The sequence below is a fragment of the Lactuca sativa genome, chromosome 8 (assembly GCF_002870075.4).
Source record: "Lactuca sativa cultivar Salinas chromosome 8, Lsat_Salinas_v11, whole genome shotgun sequence".
Lineage (NCBI taxonomy): Eukaryota > Viridiplantae > Streptophyta > Magnoliopsida > Asterales > Asteraceae > Lactuca > Lactuca sativa.
In genome coordinates this window covers 94,322,137-94,346,316 of record NC_056630.2, presented here as the reverse complement: position 1 = coordinate 94,346,316, position 24,180 = coordinate 94,322,137, and positions in this window count along the sequence as shown.

Genomic DNA, 24,180 nt, shown 5'->3' with positions numbered 1-24,180 from the left:
TATACATGATAAACTTCGTGTTTTAACCCCATTTTCACAACTAGGTTTATGATATGAGCCATACACCTAATGTGAAAATGTTTGCCATTCTCGTAAATACCCAATAGTTCTTTCACAATGATGTTGATTGCCACGTCATTTGTCTTGGCATTATCAATGGTCATCGTCATGACATTCTTCATCCCCCACTCGTTTATGCAAATTAGCAACTCCCGGGACATGTCTTCAGCTTTGTGAGTATCAACCTCTTTAAATTTGACTACCCTTTTGTGCATGACAAAATCTTCGGTAATGAAGTGGGCCGTGACAACCATATAATTTATCTTTTGACACGAGGATGTCCACGTGTAGGTTGTCAAGTAGATGGCTATTTTGGGGTTGCTCAAATGTTTGTACAACTTCTGCCTCTCCATTAAATAGAATGACACAACATCACGAGAAATTATATGCCTTGAAGGCAATTTCACCCTACCATTGACGACGTTTACAAATTCTATGAATGCCTCGTTTTCAATGAATTTAAATGGTAGTTTCCCGATGGTGAAAAGGCCTAGCAAGGCAAGTTAGATCCTAGTATCATCATGTTTCCATGTGTATACATGACCCTCACCATTAGGAGCTTTCGTAAATGACAACTTTTGTTGTTTGTCATCAACTTCTTTCGGTATGTTGTCTGGATTTAACTTGCACCCATTAAAATGCTTGTTTATTGAAGTTGTCCCATTCCGGTTTGGATCCACGGCTAGTAAATGTAAGCAATAATTACATTCGGCTCACTTTCTTTCAATTCCATCATCCTCCTTTATCCATTCTATCTCGAAGTATTTCCAAACAGGAGCGGTACAATTATCTCTACCCTCACCTTGTCTGGTTGGGTTAATCCGGTCCCTTAACTCCTTTTGAGTATTTTTTTTTTGTTTTTGGGTTTTGGTTTTGTTGAGTATTTTTCTTGTGTTCGTTTTTGTGGTGGTGGTGGTTTTTTGTTTGTGTTGGTTTTTTTGGTTGTCGTCGTTTTTGTGGGGTTGCAAATTTTTGTTTTTTTGAAGGTTGTTGTTCCTATGGCTCCTCTTCTTGGTTTGATTCATCACTTGGTATAACATTCCATGCCGGCGTTTCTTCTATATAATCTTCTTCTGAATCTTCTCCATAATCCTATATTCTCAAAATAAAACATATATTAATTCATATTACGTTTAAATGCTGAAAAATAAATATAAAAAAAAAAATCAGATTTGACACCCTTCCTTGTGGGGCTTGTAACTCATTCAATTTTTAACCAAATCAAGCATTTTTATAGTCTAAATTCAACTACAAATCCTAATATACATTTAGGAAAAAGATTCAGGTCAAAACAAGTTAAATTGAATGAGTTATGCACATTTGAACAACAAAATTAGATCACGTTTTATTGCTGTTAGAAAAAAAAAATCTGATTTGACACCCTTCCTTGCGGGGCTTGTAAGTCATTCAATTTTTAACCAAATTAAGCGTTTTTATAGTCTAAAATCAACTAAAAATCCTAATCTACATGTAGGAAAATGATTCAGGTCAAAACAAGTTAAATTGAATGAGTTATGCACATTTGAACAACAAAATCAGATCATGTTTTATTGCTGTTAGAAAAAAAAAAATCAGATTTGACATCATTCCTTGCGGGGCTAGTAACTCATTCAAATTTTAACCAAATCAAGCGTTTTTATAGTCTAAAATCAACTACAAATCCTAATCTATATGTAGGAAAAAGATTTAGATCAAAACAAGTTAAATTGAGTGAGTTATGCACATTTCAAAATTTGGATAGATTGCTAAAGAAGTAAATATTGCTAATGAGCTAAATGCTATTCTTACTTGGTGGTCAAAGTCTTTTCCAATCCAATTAGCCGGATTACCATCTTCAATATTGGCATCATGAACATCCAATATCTTGATTATGGTACATTTGGTAACCCATCCAAATCCTACATTGTCAATCTTACACATTAATTATATAACAAAAGTACTAAACAAATTCGTAGTTTTGACAATTTTACATAATTACATTCATACTATAAACAATAAACTAATCTAACAAAAATATTGCATGTATGTCTACAAAGTACATTGTTAAATGGAGCTTAAAACATGAAACATATATTATATGTACAACCTTTCATCCGTAAAGGAGTACTCCACTATGAGACTATGATCAAGAATCAAGATCTTTTAATTAAGTAGGGATAAGAATGCATATATTTGGAATGGAGACAACAAAAGCAAAGAAAAAAACTTGCATGCATGCCATTATTTGGCGAATCATTGAAGCATTGAAGCAAATATTGAAATATATAATCTTAAAACATGAAATATAAATATATGCTCTTACTTGATCTTCATGAACATCCATAGTTTGAATCATTGAAACAATTGAAGATGAAAATCAATGAATGATGATGAAGAATTGAAGATCGATTGAAACTTGGAGATGGAAAGTTGGAATCGATGGAAACTTGGAGATGAAGAATTATGAATAGATGTCGATCGATGGTAGAATAGCCAGTAGGGTTCGTGACTTGGGGAGTTGGGATCGCGAGTCAATTCTGTGGCCGTGGGTTTCTGTCACAAATCACGATCGTATTTTTTTTTGTTACGTCCGACTAGATGTGAAGCAGAAGTCCAAGCGACAGCCAAGTAGCCAACGTCAACGACATGGGGTTTTTCTAGCCGGGCTGGTTCCCGGTTTTGGGCCGGTTCCAACAGTCGGTTCTTACCGGGTCCCGGTTCCAAATAATCACGAATTTATAGTATAGGTCCCGACCCGACCGGTTCCATCGGGTGCCGGTTCTGGCCGGTTCCCCGGTCCTTTTGCTCATCCCTAGACTTACCCATTAGATAAAAAGTCTGTTAAAACGACACCACATTTTATATATAGACACCGTTTCTAGTTATTCAATTTTTTTATTGGTTAAAACTGTATTTTTTTTAAAAAAAAATCAATTATAAATAGTTAATGATAAGTTATTTTTGATACATGGTGTCAATGAGGTGGATATTTAGATAAACAAACAAAATAAAAAAGCCAAGTAAAAATGTAGGTTTTATTTTCAAAAAATAACTAAACAAATTTAGTTTTAAACCATAAAATCGTCAAACATAAAGATTTTTTTTATTAAACTAATCATTTTTATATTTTCTGTAATCATACGGTCATTTTTTAAGAATCTAAACTTTTTAATATTCCTGCCGTCGTTGTACACGTTCAAAATGACATGTTAAAAGTCAAATGTAAAACAATTACAAATTGCAATAATAGAAGACAAAATGAAGTTAGGTTCATATTTTACGCATTTAACACATTTATTTTAGATATAAACGTATTATTGAAAGAAATGAGAAAATATTGTACCAACAAGGGATCACTTTTTCTTTTCTTTTTGGTTCAAGTACTTTGTAGGAAATAGATAGTGAAATTATGAGTAGTCTACAATTAGATTTACCATTTAACAAAATAATAATAAAATAAATATTGGTGATGTTTTTTGGGAAAAATATAAGATAATTAAAAGGTTGTGACACCAGAAAAAAAGTATCTTTGGGTTTTAAGAGCGTCGAGTGCGTGTTTTGAATGTGTTACAACTTTAAACTGCAACACACAAACCACTAGAGTACTAGACCATAACTATATAATTAATCATAATAATAATATAAAAATTATTTATAAATAAATAAATAATCTTTAAAATATTTTAATTAAAAAGTTGTTTCTTATAGATAACATTGAAAATTCTTTCTGCAAAGGTTGAAAAAAGAGACTGATGTCTTGTTGTATCCATGCCTAAAACCAAACTTTTAAACAAATAACATGAAAAAATGGAAAAGTTGAATGCAGAACAATTCCCAAAGAAAACGACAATTAACAACACTTAAATTGTACTTTTCGCAAATTCAGAAAATAAAACAACCCAAAACATAAAAATTGCATCTTAGAGCATTGGATATCGGCAACATCCATACCCACTCAAAACTCAGCCACATCACCATCTTTTTTCCACAATAAGATTAGAGTATGGTGTTCTCCATGTTATACCGGCGTAAGTGTGAAGAAAGAAGAAGAAGACGACGGTGCTCTAGGTTGTCATTACCACGAGAAGCAACAAAACGAGCAAATGAGGTCGTGTGTCTCGCATTAAGACATCGTTATGATCCCTCAACATATGCAATAACAGTGTGGAGACCATTTTTCCACAATATAGTTTGTTAGACCTCGGTCATTGCTTTTAGAGAAATTAAATATCCTTTTATTTTTCCTCACATATATACTCTTGTTTTTTTTGAAATTATTACAAATGTATTAAACCATTATTAATCTTATCCAAATATGACATATATCATCATTTCATATAAATATGAAGATAAGTAGAAAGAAAATTATCTTGCTTTTAATATCTTTTAGACAAAATTATACACTTGGACGTTTAATTTGTTAAAAAAGACTAATTCAATACAACTACCTAAATCTTTATGTGATTGGTCATTATGATTTCATTAATTGCTTGGTTTGTCTTTTATCCTTTATTTTGTACCCCATTATTTATTTTACTTTTAACTTGATTATTTTTTGTTAATAAATATGTTGTTTGATAATATGAATACGTTCAATCTTATATAATTATTTTAATTATTAAGAATTTTCACTAATTAAATTGTCTATAATATTATTATACATTTTTTCTTAATTATTCTCATTCTATCAGAATTTTATCATTATGTTTATTGAATCGTATTCTGTAAGAATTAAAATAAATAAAAAACGATGAATGGGAACAAAAATCAATTAAAATTTGTGAGAATCCATTAAAATAACAATAGTTCTGTGAGATTGAACGTATTCACAATACTAAACAACATATTCTCTTAGTAATTTTTATAAAACAACATTATCCACACGTCCACACAATAGTTGTCCATCCACATTATAACATAGCAATATATATATATATATATATATATATATATGAGTTAGGTTCAAATGTTTTTAGCAACTATTGTGTGCATAAATGCACCAATAGGAATTTAGGAATAATAAAATTATTAAAAAATAATATAAGGGTAATTTTGTAACTTTACATCACCTTTATTTATTAAACCAAAAATAATTCTCTTATATAGATAGAAAACTCCTTAATTAATGGAACAATTACCATAAAAGGCCATAAACTAACCCTAGTCGTCCAAGTCCATTGTGTGAGGACGTGTTGCGTTGGTTCCCTTTTTGATATCGGCCGAGAAAGAGAAATCTGGAGGGGAGGGGTTGTGTGATCGGAAGAGAAGAGGATGAAGGGAAGTGAGGCTGAAATTGAGGATCGACGGGAAGTAAGGGAAGGGTCTTCGGTCTTTGACTGGCCGCAGGATGTGTGCCCCGACAGCACGAGAATCGTTTACTGTTCCGAGCCGGATCAAGGTTGGGTTGGTGTGCCCCCCACAGCAAGCGATTGTTGGAGAAGATATCCACATGTTCGTTCCAGATTTGGGGCTTAACCACATGGTATGGAAAAACCCTAGCGTATAATCGACCTGCCAGAAGCTCTCTAGACCAAGAACCGCCTACTGAATTCAGTATCCTGAATCCCTGACTACAACCGTTTACAGATACCCTCTGATTGCCCCGTCTTTGTCCTTCTTCGAATCAGGTATCGGATTACACAAATTATACCCAAAAAAGGTCTCCGTTCCTCAAACTGCAGCGGAGGATGACCTAGAACCAACCTCTCTCTGTAATCTTCTCCAAATCTTTTTTCGTCTCCACATTTCGTCAATCATCAATCAGGCAAAAAAATCTTTTTTATTTGATGCTTAATAGAAATCATTGAGGTGTTTGGGTTTTCCTGGAAAATCGATATAATGAAGGGGATATGGGTTTGAGTTTTAAAAGAAATCCATGGGTTTTTGGATTGGGTGTTTGAGCTTTGGTGTTTTGACAAGGAAAATGAAGGAGAAGCAATGAAGGTTTGATGCCCCATTTTCTTGATTGATTTGTCATGAACAACACCGTGTTCTTGACTGGAACATGATACTCAGAAAAAGAAATAAGGAAACTGGATGTTGCTTCTTTGGTGATTCATTGACTGTCAATCAAAAGGAAACACATGTTGAAACAAAATAAAAGTTAATTTAAAACTCAATCAGGTATCTTATTTTGTTTATTGATTACAATATTCTATTATCTGAGATTTGACTAGATAATATCTGAACACATTAAATTCCAACAAAATATCTGAATCGATTCCAATTTTCAACCATGCTTTAGTTGTTTTGTTTTTCTAAACCATTTGAATTGAGTAAAATTATATAAAAAAAATAAAAACTTATGAGTTTTGTAGATAATAAGAAGAAAACAAAAGCTAAAAGTTGGTGTGTATTTTTTGTGGTGATGTAAGCAGGAACATGTGTTTCTTTCAAATATTCATGATTCATATATTCTGTTGGAATTTAATGTATGTTAGGATGATGCAGGAATGATGAGGTAACTTATGAAAAAAAGATATGTGATACTTCATTCTCAAAGAATGAAGAAAAACAACAATATTCTTTCAGAATTTCAGGATTCAACATCCAAAAACAGCAACATTCTTTCAGAATTCAAGAAGAGAACATGAAGAACGAGAGTATTCTAGCAGAATGTTGTTATTTTTTAAGAATGTTATTCATTTTTGTTGATATTCTTTTAGAATATTTATAACTATATTTAAAAAGTATAAGACTTTTAGTCTGTAAGAATATGTATGAATTTGTATTTAAGTTCGGATGTATAAGAATATATTAGAATGTTTGTTATTTTTCAACATCTTATTCATGAATTTTGTTTTTCTTCAATAATATACTATTAGAATAAAATTCTGAAAGAGTATCATTCTAACAAAAAATATTCTGATAAAATAAAATCGGTAAAATTTGAAATTGAATTAATTAAAAAATTCAAATTTTTTAAATTAGGAGAATTAATCTTCCCTAAAAATTCGAAAATTTCCTTTTATAAATATAGTTAATTGTCCAAAATACCCTTTTGCTAAAAATTGTGTGATTATATGGTACATGTTACCCCATTGTAATATCATTGTAACTTCCTAAAAATACGAGCCAAAAATCTCATTTTTAAAACATGTACTTAGCAAAACACTAGGAATAAAACGTTCAACGATCATATCATTTCACAAAAGATATCGCATGTCTGGAAAACATTTTTATAAAACATAATAGTGTCAGAGTACAAATCCCCAGGAAGATCTCATAATGCGGAATACAAAGCATGTGTGTGATGGGCCGCTACCGCGCCAGCTCTTTCCCCTTCGAAGAATAGGTACCTAAAACCAAAACTGAAAACTATAAGCACGAAGCTTAGTGAGTTCCCCCAACATACCACATACCATACAATCACATAACATACATATATTGTCAGGCATATCTTGGTGCCCGACCTACCCCTTCGGTCCTCTCTACCGGATACTGGCTAGCATATCTGGGTGCTGGCCTCCCCTTCGGTCCTCTCGACCGGATACTGACTAGCATATCTGGGTGCTGGTCTCCCCTTCGGTCCTCTTGACCGGATACCGACTAGCATATCTGGGTGCTGGTCTCCCCTTCGGTCCTCTCGACCGGATACTGGGGACTATTTCACCCCTACTACTACCATATAACACATATCACATAATCTATCTAGCATGGTTCGGCACGACCACACCTTCGGCCCTATCGACCGGTAACCTGGGGACTATCTCCCCTTACTGTCACTAGCACATAGCATCATATCATACTAGCACATAAACATATCACAGGTAGTAGCAACCCTAGATGAATATCACAGAGACAATCATCTACCATACAACCCCTACTGGTGGGCCGACATTGTGGCCATAGACCCACCGCTACTGGAAGGTAACTCACCTCGAAGTAGTTGTTGATCTGTGTGGGAACTGACTGTCGCCTTCTGCTGCTGCTCTGGGATTCCTCTGGCTATAATCCCCACAAAACACTCAGTCAAATACTGCTAAACGACCTCAGGGTAAAATGACCATTTACCCTTAACCAACCCAAGAGTCAAAGTCGAAGTCAACTTCCAGTTGACCCGACTCGCCGAGTTATCTAGCGAACTCGCCGAGTCCCTAACCATTCGATTGACCATCATGTCGTCTCTACTCGTCGAGTTAGGCATTGACTCGACGAGTTTTCCTTCTAAACCAAGGTCCAATAATCCTTCATACTACTCGCTGAGTTGTATGAACAACTCGTCGAGTTCATCTTCAACCGAAGAACATGCTACGCTGAGACTCGCCGAGTTGTATGAACAACTCGCCGAGTCTGTTCTTGAGGCAAGAAGATTGCCTTGAACTCGCCGAGTCATGGCATTGACTCGCCGAGTTCCTTCATGGGTGAGTCTGGCTTCCGACTCACTGAGTCACACCCCATGACTCACTACTCCACCCCGCAAACACGAAAAAGGGGAAAACTTGGGGACTCGCGACTCGACTCGTCGAGTCTGTCACATGCAAATACTATATACTCCATTTTGCTTGAATCCAACTTATGCCATTCATAGATCTAGGTTTCTAGGGCTCGATTAACACGTAAAGTATCCAACTTTACGTGTAAATAAACACCAATGAAGGTTTTAGGGCTCAAAATGCACTAAAAGAGTAGATCTAGGGCTTTCATGCAATATGGCTCCATAAAGGCAGTAGATCCAAGCTCCTGGAGCTCAATCATGCCTAGATCTAGAGGCTAAACAACTTATTACAAACCCTAATACGCAATCAAGCTTGGGGAAAGGCTCAAGAAGGACTTTCATGGAGCTATAAGGGACTATAAGCATAAAAACAGAGGGAAACCGAGTTATACCTCAAGGAAATCACCGAAGTAACACCAAGATGCCTGGCCTCCTTCTTCTCTTCTTGATCTACTCTCCTTTCCTCTCAAAATCTTCAAGAAAACACACCAAAATGCTTCAATCTCACAAGGAACAAGGCTTGGACGAAGTAGAGAGCTCTGAGGGTGAAGGGGGCGAGCTTGGGGGCGGATAAGAGGGTTTAAATATGGTGCAAGCCCTTGAAATTTAGGGTTTCATCAGACAGCGGGGACTCGCCGAGTCCAAAATATGGACTTGCCGAGTCGCCAACTTAAACGTGTTCCATATCCCGTCTCTACTCGGCGAGTCGGGCCTACAACTCGCCGTGTCCAAGGCTAAAAATGCAAAACACTTAGATAAATTTTACATACCAGGAACCAGGTGCTACAAATCTCCCCCACTTATTTTAGACTTCGTCCTCGAAGTCTGCTGCTCGGTCTTGAAACAACTCGGGTTAATGCTCCATCAGTTCTTCCACCGGCTCCCAAGTCAACTCTAAACCCTTTCGGTGCTGCCATTGCACCTTCACTAATTCCACCTTCTTGTTCCTCAGATCCTTCGACTTCCGGTCGAGGATTGCGACTGGGCGCTCAATGTAATTCAGGCTGTCATCAACCTGAATATCCTCTAACGGCACCACTGCTGAATCATCTACTAGGCACTTCCGCAGCTGGGAGACATGGAAGGTGTTGTGGATCTGACTGAGCTCGGCTGGCAGATCCAACCTATATGCCACCTTGCCCACCCGAGCTACAACCCTAAACGAACCAATGTATCTCGGGCCCAACTTGCCCCGCTTCCTGAATCGAATGACGCCTTTCCAAGGTGACACTTTCAGGAGAACCATATCCCCGACCTGGAACTCCAGGTCTGATCGATGCTTGTCGGCGTAGCTTTTCTGTCGACTCTGCGCAGTTTGAAGCCTGCTTCGACCCTGCTGGATTCTCTCGGTCGTCTTGAGCACCACCTCAGTGCTCCTCATGACCCTCTAGCCAACTTCACCCCAACATATCGGGGTCCTGCACCTCCTTCCGTACAACATCTCGAATGGAGGACGGTCAATACTCGCGTGGTAGCTGTTATTGTACGAGAACTCAGCCAAGGGAAAATAGGTATCCCAGCTACCACCGAAGTCTAGCACGCACAACATATCCTCCAAATTCTGGATGGTCCGCTCACTCTGACCATTCATCTGCGGGTGAAAGGTGGCTCTAAAATGCAGACGGGTGCCCAACTCATCGTGAAACTTCTCCCAAAACCTAGAAGTGAACCGCACATCTCGATCTGATATCACTGACACTGGCACCCCGTGCCGCGCCACTATCTCCCTGATATAGATATCGGCCAACTTTTCGGCCGAGATGCTCTCCTGGATCGGAATAAAATGGGCGCTCTTGGTCAATCGATCCATGATGAACCAAATCAAATCTACTCCACGCGCAATCCTGGGAAGTTTTGTGATAAAATCCATTGTAATATCTTCCCATTTCCACAACGGGATATCCAACGGCTGCATCTTGTCGTGCGGTCTCTGATGCTCGGCCTTGACCTTCCTGTAGGTCAAACATTGCTCGACGTACCAAGCCACATCCCGCATCATGAAGGGCCACTAATAGTTTAGACGAAGATCCCTATACATCTTCGTCGCCCCTGGATGAATGGAGAATTGGGATATGTGCGCCTCCTCCATCAAGATCTGGCGCACGCCTCCGTGATACGGCACCCACACCCTACGGTGTAGTGTCAATAATCCTCGGATATCATAATTGAAGGAGGTGATTTGACCCACTATTCGCTCACTCTTCCGATGTTCCTCCTTCATAGCCTCCTGCTGAGCTTCCCGAATCTGCTCTAACAGGGGAGTCACCACAGTCATCCTCATACACACATCCCTGATCGGTGCCGCCTTACGGCTAAGCGCATCGGCCACCACATTGGCCTTCCCCAGGTGATAAAGAATCTCGCAATCATAATCCTTCACCACATCCAACCACCGACGCTGCCTCATGTTTAGATTCGGCTGATCCATGAGGTACCTCAAACTCTTGTGGTCCGTGTAAATAGTACATCGAACCCCGTAGAGGTAATGCCGCCAAATCTTAAGGGCGAAGACCACCGTCCCCAACTCTAAATCATGTGTCGGGTAGTTCGCCTCGTGAGGCTTCAGCTGCCTCGAGGCATAAGCAATGACATGTCCCATCTGCATCAAAACTGCACCTAAGCCCGAGATAGACGCATCACAGTATACCACAAAATCCTCTACGCCCTCGGGAAGGGCTAAGATTGGAGCCTCGCACAATATCTGCCTCAGAATCTCGAACGTTGCCTGCTGCTCAGGCCCCCATCGAAAGACCACGACTTTCCTAGTCAACCGTGTCAGGGGTACGACTATCTTGGAGAAATCCTGAAGGAATCTCCAATAGTAGTCTGCTAATCCTAGGAAACTCTGAATCTCAGATGGAGACTTCGGAACCTCCCATCTCATCATGGCCTCCACCTTGGTCGGGTCTACTGAAATCCCGTTCTAGTTGACGAGGTGCCCAAGAAACTGCATCTCGCGCAACCAAAACTCACATTTGGAGAACTTGGCGTACAAGCTCTCATTCCTCAAGGTCTCCAAAACCTCTCTCAGATGCTCCTCGTGCTCCTCCTGCGTCCTAGAATAAACCAAGATGTCATCAATAAAAACTATCATAGACCGATCCAGCATCGGTCTACACACGCAGTTCATGAGGTCCATGAACGCGGCAGGAGCATTGGTGAGCCCAAACGGCATCACCAGGAACTCATAATCGCCATAGCGCGTCTGAAATGCGGTCTTCTGTACATCTCCTCTCTGACCCTCATTTGATGATAACCTGAATGCAAATCGATCTTGGAGAACCAAGATGCTCCCTGTAACTAATCAAAGAGGTCATCAATCCTCGGGAGTGGGTAACGGTTCTTCACCGTTACCTTATTCAGATCCTGGTAATCTATACACATCCAATGCGACCTGTCCTTCTTCTTCACAAACAGGATCGGGGCTCCCCAGGGTAAACTGCTCGGTCGTATGAATCCTTTGTCTAGCAGCTCCTGCAGCTACATAGACAACTCCTGCATCTCGGGAGGAGCCAACCGATAGGGTGCCTTGGCTATCGGAGTCGAACCAGGAACTAGGTCGATCCTGAACTCTACCTGATGTTCCAGAGGTATTCCAGGAAGCTCCTCCGGGAACACATCAGCATAGTCTCGCACCACTGGAACCTCGCTCACCGTCGCCTTACCCACCTCCCGGGTATCCATAACGTACGCGACATATCCTGTGCAACCCTGTTGAAGGTAGCGTCTAGCCCTTGCTGCTGAACATACTGTGGGTCCACGCTGTGGCCTCTCGCCGTGGATCACCAACTCTCCCCCACTTGGGGTCCTGATCCGCACTAATTGTTGTGCGCAATCTATCACCGCCCCATTAGGGCACAATCAATCCATGCCTATAATCACTTTGTTCCCACGCAACGGAATGGGAACCAAATCCACCAAGTAGCGCTCCTCAAATAACCTCAGAACACAATCCATGAATACTACTGACGCTCGCACCGATCGATCATCGGCAATCTCTACCTCTAAAGGGCAATCCAACATGCCCGAAGACTCAGCAAACCTCTTGCTAAGCGCGAGGGAAACAAATGATCGGGTGGCACCCGAGTCAAACAACACCTGAATAGGGATACCGTTCACATGTACAATCCTAACGCATATACACAGAGCACATATCAATATCATAACATCATAAAAATAACATAGAGGGAAAGAATCATACCTGTCACCACATCGGGTGCAGCGCGTGCCTCTTCGGTAGTCAGCTGAAACGCCCGGCTCCTTACCATTGGAGCCTCTGCCTTGCCCTGCCGGCCATCAGTAATCCGCAGGGTAGCTGGAGCTGGCGCCTTAACCGGCGCTGATGCTGTCAACTGGGGGCAATTGGCCTTCTTGTGGCCCCTGTGGTTGCAGTGGAAACACAGCAACTCTGATGTCTGAATCACAGGTGCAGGGGCGGTACAATCCCTGCTGAAGTGCCTAGGCTTGCCTCACTTGTAGCAGCCTGACGATCCCATCTTGCACGCTCCCTCATGCGCCTTGCCGCATTTCTTGCAGCGGCCCCGCCCCCGTTGGCCTTTTGGCCCCGCATCTGGTCCCTTGGGCTTCTTCCCTGAAGCCCCCATAACATGCCCCTCTTCCACCTTCCTCTTCCGGATGTGCTCCAGATCTATCTCCCTCTCCCTTGCCCTGGCAATCATAGAGTCCAAGGTAGGGCAAGCTGAAAAACTGACATGCTCCCGAATCTCAGCTTGTAGCATGTCATGATAGCGGTTCCTCCTCATATCCTCGTCACCCGCGTACTGGAGAACTAGCAATGCCCTTTCCCGGAACTTGGCGGTGATCTCTGCCACAGTCTCCGTCATCTGTCTCATATCTAGGAACTCCCTGGCCAGCTGCTGAAGCTCGACAGCCGGCGCAAACTCTGCCCTGAACCTGGTCAGGAAGTCCGACCAAGTCATAGACTCGACAGCCGAGGCTCCCAACTGTTGGATTAGTGTCTAAGTCCATAACTATTTTGGTATGTACTTGACCCGATGGTGCATGGTCCTTTTGGGTTGCCTTCACCAAAGCAACTTGATAGGATGAATTATGGAGAGAAAGGATTAAATATGATTTATTAATATATTATGAGAATAATATATTAAAGGAGAAATCATATTGTTTAATTAATATTAGTCAAGAATTAATTAGTAATTAGTTTTGTGACTAAAAGAGATTAATTAAACTTAAGGGATTGGAATTGTAATTATAAGATAATTGTAATTTGGGCTATGGATTGCCTTAATTATGGAGTGGACGAATTATATGGGGAAACCCATAAGGAAATCATCCAAGGCCCTAATTAAAGGAGTCCATGGGTTGCTTAGGGCTTAAGCATCCAAATTAGGGTTTCCTTGTTAGATAACCCTAATGGCCTCACTATATAAAGACCCCTTATGACCCAAAAACGTGGTGAAGCTTTCTTCTAGGGTTAGAACACGTTTTGGGCAGCCTCCATCCTCTCTCCTCTTCATCCTCTTGCTTATGGTGTTTTTGAACCATTAGAGGAGTGACATTTGTGACTCTAAGCTTTCTAAAGTCAATACAAGGAGGAATTGGGATTGTTATTGCTACATAACAATCAAGGTAATATCTTAAACCTATTCTCATGTTAATATGATTACTTGAATGCTAGAATTAGGGTTTATAGTCTTGGATAACTTGCATGTACAATAGAGAAACCTAGATCCAAGCATTAGGGTTTGTATGAGTACATAGGATGTTCTTAGGACCAAAACCCATCACCAACGAGTCACCAACGGACTCCCACCATTCCCAAGCTCGGTCTCTCAAACACCCTGCTGCAAATCTCACATTCGACCCCTCAGGGCAGAAGCTAGTCAACTGTGTAGACTCAGTGTCTGCAATCCATCGCCTAGCAGCTATGGGGTCCTTCGCCCCGTGAAAATCCGGCGCACCACTGCCCCGGAAGTCCTTGAAGGACAGTGTGCGAGATCCCGACTGGCCAGATGCCATGTCGCTCCTGAATGCCCTAAGGCGATCCTCCATCAACTCCAATATCCCTTCCTTGATCGACCCGAAGATAATGGGGGTCGACTCAAGGATGCCTCTGGTGATCTCTGACGCGATGAACTCACGTAGCCCCTCATCTACTGACTCGGAACCTGATCCCGAACCTGATCCCTCTCCTGTACTGCCAACTGCTAGCCTCAAGCGTAGTACCACCATTCTGAAATAAATAAATAATAATCTTTAGCGATATTGATACCTCTGGAGGGATCACACCTACTACAAGTTCCCTGGTCTTATCTTGGCCTTCCTTCCTCGGTTCGGGTACGGATCCTCTGCTTTCAGTAGTACGGGCCCATACTACCTTCCACATCTATCCGTACCTTCTCCAAGGACTACCTTGACTCCACCAGGTCCCTTTCACTACTGCGGATCACTGCTATACTCATCCTAGGCTTGCCCTAGGGAAATCTCTAACTCCACCCTATCCGGTCCTCAGCTGCTGAAGGCCTCCTTGTAATGCCAATTAGCCATTACCTGAACACCATCACATGTGATGAGGCTCAGATAATCCTTCGAGTAACAGACTCGTCCCTATAACGGTTAGACTCAAACGAGAGCTGCGCAATAGGGCCAAATCCAACACTCTAAGATTATTCAACCCTGATCACATGTGACGTGACGTATTCACCTAATGGCTAACTTCCATCACTCAAAATCCCACAAAGCACAAAGCAAGCAACATGCAGACAAAAGGGAATAATCTCAAGCAAATCCGTTCTCATAGAGAGAACTGAAATAGCATACAGTGCTAAACTCATACTAAGGCATAACCTAAACAGGCTATCCTACTGTCGTCTACTCAATTCTAGCATGCAATTCTCATACACTGAAGCACATAAAGAAGGCACATAAGGCATCACTCCTAGATCCTTAGTCCTATTCTAGCATGTTGTTCTACTGAAACTGATATACATAACATAAACTCGTATGGGAACTTTGGGGAATACTTACTTGAGCTCGGCCGGTCGCGCACATCACACACTTCGTTCCTTCTTAAAACTCTTTACTTAGCTTTTCAGAAAATATTTTCTTCTTTAAAATCTTTTAATCCCTCGATTTGAGTTCAGACACCCCCGAAGGTGTGTCTGAATCCCTCAAACCAGGGATCTGATACCAACTTGTAACGTCCCAAAAATACAAGCCAAAAATTTCATTTTTAAAACATGTACTTAGCAAAACATTAGGAATAAAACGTTCAGTGATCATATCATTTCACAAAAGATATCGCATGTCTGGAAAACATTTTTATAAAACATAATAGTGTCAGAGTACAAATCCCCAGGAAGATCTCATAATGCGGAATACAAAGCATGTGTGTGATGGGCCGCTACCGCGCCAGCTCTTTCCCCTTCGAAGAATAGGTACCTAAAACCAAAACTGAAAACTATAAGCACGAAGCTTAGTGAGTTCCCCCAACATACCACATACCATACAATCACATAACATACATATATTGTCAGGCATATCTGGGTGCCCGACCTACCCCTTCGGTCCTCTCTACCGGATACTGGCTAGCATATCTGGGTGCTGGCCTCCCCTTCGGTCCTCTCGACCGGATACTGACTAGCATATCTGGGTGCTGGTCTCCCCTTCGGTCCTCTCGACTGGATACCGACTAGCATATCTGGGTGCTGGTCTCCCCTTCGGTCCTCTCGACCGGATACTGGGGACTATTTCACCCCTACTACTACCATATAACACATATCACATAATCTATCTAGCATGGTTGGGCACGACCGCCCCTTCGGCCCTATCGACCGGTAACCTGGGGACTATCTCCCCTTACTGTCACTAGCACATAGCATCATATCATACTAGCATATAAACATATCACAGGTAGTAGCAACCCTAGATGAATATCACAGAGACAATCATCTACCATACAACCCCTACTGGTGGGTCGGCATTGTGGCCGTAGACCCACCGCTACTGGAAGGTAACTCACCTCGAAGTAGCTGCTGATCTGTGTGGGAACTGACTGTCGCCTGTTGCTGCTACTCCGGAATCCTTCGGCTATAATCCCCACAAAACACTCAGTCAAATACTGCTAAATGACCTCAGGGTAAAATGACCATTTACCCTAAACCAAACCAAGAGTCAAAGTCGAAGTCAACTTTCGGTTGACCCGACTCGCCGACTTGGCTTGCCAACTCGCCGAGTCCCTAACCATTTGATTGACCATCATTCCGTCTCTACTCGTCGAGATAGGCATTGACTCGACGAGTTTTCCTTCTAAACCAAGGTCCAGTAATCCTTCATACTACTCGCCGAGTTGTATGAACAACTCGTCGAGTTCATCTTCAACCGAAGGACATGCTACGCTGAGACTCGTCGAGTTGTATGAACAACTCGCCGAGTCTGTTCTCGAGGCAAGAAGATTGCCTTGAACTCGCCGAGTTAGGGCATTGACTCGCCGAGTTCCTTCATGGGTGAGTCTGGCTTCCGACTCACTGAGTCACACCCCATGACTCACTACTCCACTCCGCAAACATGAAAAAGGGGAAAACTTGGGGACTCGCAACTCGACTCGCCGAGTCTGTCACATGCAAATACTATATACTCGATTTTGCTTGAATCCAACTCATGCCATTCATAGATCTGGGTTTCTAGGGCTCGATTAACACGTAAAGTTTCCAACTTTACATGTAAATAAACACCAATGAAGGTTTTAGGGCTCAAAATGCACTAAAAGAGTAGATCTAGGGCTTTCATGCAATATGGCTCCATAAAGGCAGTAGATCCAAGCTCCTGGAGCTCAATCATGCCTAGATCTAGAGGCTAAACAACTTATTACAAACCCTAATACGCAATCAAGCTTGGGGAAAGGCTCAAGAAGGACTTTCATGGAGCTATACGGGACTATAAGCATAAAAACAGAGGGAAACCGAGTTATACCTCAAGGAAATCACTGAAGTAACACGAAGATGCCTGGCCTCATTCTTCTCTTCTTGATCTACTCTCCTTTCCTCTCAAAATCTTCAAGAAAACACACCAAAATGCTTCAATCTCACAAGGAACAAAGCTTGGACAAAGTAGAGAGCTCTGAGGGTGAAGGGGGCGAGCTTGGGGGCGGATAAGAGGGTTTAAATAGGATGCAAACCCTTGAAATTTAGGGTTTCATCAGACAGCGGGGACTCGCCGAGTCCAAAATATGGACTCGCCGAGTCGCCAACTTAAACGTGTTCCATATCCCGTCTCTACTCGGCGAGTTGGGCCTACAACTCGCCGAGTCCAAGGCTAAAAATACAAAACACTTAGATAAATTTTACATACCAGGAACGAGGTGCTACAATCATACACTCTCAAATTATGTCCATTGATTAATTTCATCCGTTGGTCTAGATCTGTGCATTCTGGCACACAATACTTAGTAAAAACAAAATAACCTAACCCTATATATATATATATATTAAATAAGGGTGCCAACCTCTCTCTCTCTCTCTATCTCTCTCTTTCTCTCTCTTTCTCTCTCTCTCTCTCCCTCTCTCTCTTTCTCTCTCTCCCTATTGCCAACACCTACAATCCAACGACCACCTTTGATCCAACACTAAAATCACATCTTACTCATGAAACACATGTACCCTCTTGTCTCCTTTCTACTACTCACTACCTCACATTGCATGTACTCTATTTCCACAACCACCAATCCTCTGCTAGTGACCTACATCACTAACTTCTTCCTTTCACTTTAGATCATCATCACCACCGGTTGCTGAACTAAGCTAACATCATAATGAAACTCGTGCCGAAAAACAAATGTTGATGGTAGCCTCCAACCAACGTCATTATACCACAATACTTGGTCGACGTTTACTCCTGATTTCTCTGTGAACTAAACCCAATAATAAGCTCTTTTCGAGCATATGCAAACATTCCACAAGCTTCAATCGCATATCCCACATACGAAACATCCATAAATTTCACGAAAATTTTAAACTTTTTAAACAATCCAAATCATTACTTGTTTACAAAAATAGTTTTCCAAAACATCTCTATTATAAGAGTTTTCCCAAAATCATAAACAAAACATGAGGAAGTGCACGATCAAACCTTCGACTTCCCGCGATCATCTGAGGTATATGAAACATAACCCAAAACTGTAAGTCCAAAGCTTTGTGAGTTTCCTCCAAAGTACAAACTCAATACAAAACAACATAATAACAATAAAAAGCATGCATACAAATCATTCAGTCTGACTGGAACGCCCCATTGGCCTACAGTCTACCTGGTACGTTCACAAAACCTTCAACATGACTGGTACGCCACATCAGGCCTTCAGCCCATCTGGACCGTTCTCCGGGCCTTCGGCCTGACTGGTACGCCCCATGGGCCTTCAGTCTATCCGAGATGCTTTGGGTCTGTTGGCCTTCAGCACAAAGCAGGTATGTCTCAACCCAACCATACATACACCGTGTCCACAAACACACACACACACACACACACACATATATATATATATATATATATATATATATATATATATATATATATATATATATATATATATCAAATAATCATACAATTAACCAGCTAATAACAAGCAGACAAATCATATAGATCACTAAGAATAACATCATCCTATTTACCAGGATATAGATCTAACATATCACTACAATACTCAATCAAACGATAAACAAGATAACAATCCAAAAGGGTCGACCTTCGTGCCTTCGACCCAAAAGTACAGTAAGGATCACTCACCATCACACTACTGAATCACACTGAAAGCCTCCGGCTGCTAGCTCACTAAAATCCCCGCAACCGAAACTGGAAATATTATTAATAAAAACAGTAAAAAAAACTTAAAAAAATCAAGATCTTTTTTTTTAATCAAGTTATAAAAAAATGTGGAAACTATAAAAAGAAATTATATCAAATCCGTAAATCAAAGTTAAAAAAAAAAATCAAAGTTTTAAATAATAAAGTTATACCAAAATTTTAAAAAACTTGGAAAAAATTGAAAACTGAAGATGTTTGAAGATGCAAGTCAAGTGCTGCGCCGCTTAGAACACGTACAAAAGTTTTGTAGTCTGAATCGTTTAAAAAAAACAAACTGCTACGAAAAGACAAGTGTTGCACGTGTGCAGCGTCGCACAACAAAAAATAATTTAAAAAAAAAAAACAAAATGGTCTGAAGAGTTTTTTTTTTTTTTTTTTTTTTTTTTTTTTTTTTTTTTTAAAGACAAACAACATCAAAAGCTATTTTTACCGGTTATATTAGTAATTTTCTTTTAATATAAGTAATTAGAAGAAATCTGAACCGTGAACTTAAAAAGTTTAAAAATAAAGTAAATTCGACATCGCTTGAAATTATTGCACGTAAAGGACTACGTTTCTCCTTGGTCAACATGTAGTCTCTGGCTGCGAGTATATAAAACCCTACGCCACCTTCACCTCCATTAACTTTCATTCACTTTTAGATCTTTCTAGATCCAGAGAGAAAAGGGGTTCAACAATGGCGTCTGGAACTGCCGGAGACGCTATATTCGGAAACGTATTCGGAGGATGTATTTCCAGTGACGAATTTGGTATTGATAGGAGGCCATATCACCGCAACTGCAGCTGCGCTCTCCATAAATCCGGCGAAAACATTTGCCCTCACGCTTCTCATCACAAACAGAAAGTCTCCTACCCTGTCAGACGATCATGGAGCGAAGGTTGTCTTGTGGCTATGATGACATCAGCAGGCTCTGCTTCTTCTGGTTCTTCCCCTTGTTGTCCTTCTTCACCGGCGCCGACACCTCCTGTTACGGCGAGACTGCCGCCGCATGTGCGGAGCCATCAATTGAATCATTAGGTTTCGTTGTGTGTGTAGTGTGTTGAAGATATGTTAGGGTTTCCTTCATGTATTTGGGTTTTACTGATCGGATCTGTTGAGGGAAATCAAATCATAATCAGAATCATGTACATCTTTAACTATATATTTATTCTATTGATTTATCTTAATGAGTTATAGCATTAGTTGATTTTCTTGGATGAATTTTGATCGTTAATAGTTTTGAGGAGGGATGTTAATTTTTAACTTAACCAAAAGAGAGGTTAAAATCTTAACTATTTTTTTGGACTAATGGACATTATTGTTTTCAATAAGAAAAAAAAAAATAGTCAAATGAATTACGATTTTTAATTAACTTTGAAGATTGATATACTTTTATGGGATTTTCATATCTCTATTGGATTTGGTAAGACTCTGAGCTGATATGATCATATTAAACGGTTTGATATTAAATTTAAAAGCTTCTGATTTGATATTTGATGCACTCTATTTATATGTTTCTTATGTGGTTAAAACATTTAAAAGCTTTAAATTCGGTTTAGCCTTTTTTGATATCTCTTTTATTCGGTTGATATCTCTTTTATTCGTTAGGTTTAGAGTTATGTCTAATATAAATAGATATTATTCAATCTAACAACTATCAAATATATATAATTTTTTTATACAATTTTTTTTATTTCTAAATATAAAAAGACAAAATTAAATTTTTTTGCTTTGTCTTTTAAACATAAAAAGAAAGATTAAATATTATTATATAAAGAGAGAAAAGGTCGGCTAGTCCAGCCTAAATCACCACTGTCGAACAACCTTTTCAATAAATATTTGTGTGCAAAATTTAATATAGTTTGTTGAACTTTTGAAGTCAACTATATAAAAAATATGGTATGCGCTGTTAAATATTTATTGTTATGGTTCAAAAAAAAAACCTTGGTCTTACGTGAAATTTGTTGAAAATTATAATTTGTTTTTTTTTTTTTGAACGGGGATGCATTAAAAAAGGCTAGCAAGAATTGAAGATCTTACTTCAGGCATGTTTACGCATTATTTGATTATATAGAAGATACAATCCTAGTTACAACTTACAAGTGTTGCATTATTAACAAACTCAGAGGGCTGCAAAGTTAGCAATACTTCTTTGATGAGTTGATTAGTTTGCATAAAACTCCCAAATAAAATTTAACCAATCTTCACTAATACATTAATGTATTTTGTTAATAATAAATAAATAAATAAATTTGATTTTAAAGAAAGACTGATTTTTTTGCTGTATTTATGCCTGAACCAAACTTTTAAACAAGTGGGTAGCAGCTAACATGCCAAAAATAAATAAAAATAGCAAAGTTGAATGCACAATAATTTCCCAAAGAAAAAGACAATTCACATCAGCACCTAAATTGTACTTTTCTCAAATTCAGAAAATTAAAAACGTAAAACACAACAGGACAGTAACCATTTTCCCCCTATATAGTATGTTAGGCCTAAACGATTTGCCGTTAGATATTCTAATCAATAAAAAATGGACTTATTAAAATAATAATTATTAATTTTTTTTTTATATTTGGTTAACTATCATTTTCTTTTTCTACACATCTAGATAACAAATTTTTTGGATGTGTTCACAGATAACCATTATAACCGACTGTAACAGGTTATATCCGGTCATAACCGGTCATAAGGTCATCTGTTATACTCACCACTAACCATTATAATAGTGGGTGTTATATCATCATCACATTTCATATCATTAACTATGAGATACATACCACTAAACATATCAATCTATCTCATTTTTTAAATTAAATTTAAATAAAAAATCATATATATATATTTTTTAAATACTAATTTTCATTAATTTAAAATATCAAATTATATTAATTGAAATACAAAAAAAATATAAAAACATTAAAAGTAAAAATACAACTTCAAACTACATTACTTAATTAACCTAGAATAAAAAACAGTATAATAACTTAAATAACCTAAATTAAAAAAAAAAACATAGGTAAAAAAACTAATCTTCGTTCATGTTGAGTTGATAAAAATAATCTGCGACATCTTCTCGAAGATTGAAACACGTTTTGTTGTTATGAATTTCAACAACTCGAGATAAAAAATCATTCGTTTCGAGTACGAACTCTTCAAGCGGGATAACAACGTCGTCCGGATCGTACGTGCAAATCGTTCGCCCTTGATCTTCAATGATCATATTATGCATTATAATACATGCTAGGACCATTCGTTTAATTATATCCTTATCCCAAAGTCGTGTAGCGTATTTCACTACAAGCAACGTCTGCTTGAGGACTCCAAATGCCCTCTCGATATCTTTCCTTATTGATTCTTGTCTCTTTGTGAACAACTTTGCCTTTTCACTTCGAGAAACCGAATATGCCTTCATAAGTGTAGACTACTCCAGGTATAACTCATCACAAAGGTAGTAACCGTATTTGTACGAATGTCTGTGCACCGTGAACGTCATATCAGGTGCTTTGTCGGTCCAAATATCGTTAAAAAGTGGAGGTTGACAAAGAATGTTAATGTCGTTGTTAGACCCTGCGACTCCAAAAGAAGAATGCCATATCCATAAATCCTGAGATGCGACAACTTCTAGGATTATACTTGGTTCACATATATCTCCTCGAGTGAATTGAGCATGTTATGCATTTGGACATTTTTCCCAAGCCATTTGCATACAATCTAGACTGCCAAGCATACCCGACAATCCATGCCTCTCTTCATGAGCCGAATATAATCTCTCAATATCACGTGGAGTTGGTTTACGCAAATATTCTTGATGAAAAACCTCATACACACATGCGCAAAACCAATCTACAGAATCAATTGCGGTCCTCTCGGATATTTTGAAGTATTCATTGTTGGGTTTTGTATACTACAACATCGTATGGTGCACATACAACCCTAAGTGCTTTGGATCTATGTTTTCTCTAGTTATACATGCAATATTGTTTCCAAAGCATAAAGCTTACAACTAGCATACAATTGACATAAACAACATAAAAGTGAGTTATAGAATTACCTCTTTGTTGTAGCTTATAACTTTGGCCTTTAAGAACTTAACACCTCAAATGTGATGCCTCAAATGGTTCACAAACACCATGAACAAATGGAGGGCTTTTAAGAGAGAATATCTTTGAATAAAATTGGCTCAAATGAACTCTTAGAACATGTGTAGTGTCCACTTTTAGCTATAGGGTAACATATATATATATATATATATATATATATATATATATATATATATATATATATATATATATATATATATGGATCATGGATAATAAGCCCAAGGGTGTGGATTAGGGTTTAACCATGACTCTTTAGAATCCTATAATATTAATATATATATATATATATATATATATATATATATATATATATATATATATAATTTACACAATTAGTCCCCATTAATTTAATTAGTTTCTTTTGATCACTAAATTAATTCCAAATTAGTTCTTGATCAATAGTAATTATATAATATGATTTCATATTAATATATTAGACCTTATAATATATAAATAAATCACAAATAACCTCTTCTCAAAAGTTTATCCTATCAAATTGCTTTGGTGAAGACAACCCAAATTGACCATGCTACTCTCGGGTCAACTACATACCAATTATAGTTATTGGCTTAGACACCTAATCCAACATTCTTCAGATGCATCAAATGTTATACCGTATCCCAAATACCTAAGCGCAACCGCACACTTTTGTATAACACTAAAACTCATTCTTCCTCTAGCGTCGGATTTTTGTTTGAAAAAATCATAACAGGCTTCTAAAGCATTACTAATACGTAAAAGTATCGCCTTATTTAGAAGAAAACGACGTTCAAATGCGCCATCATTGT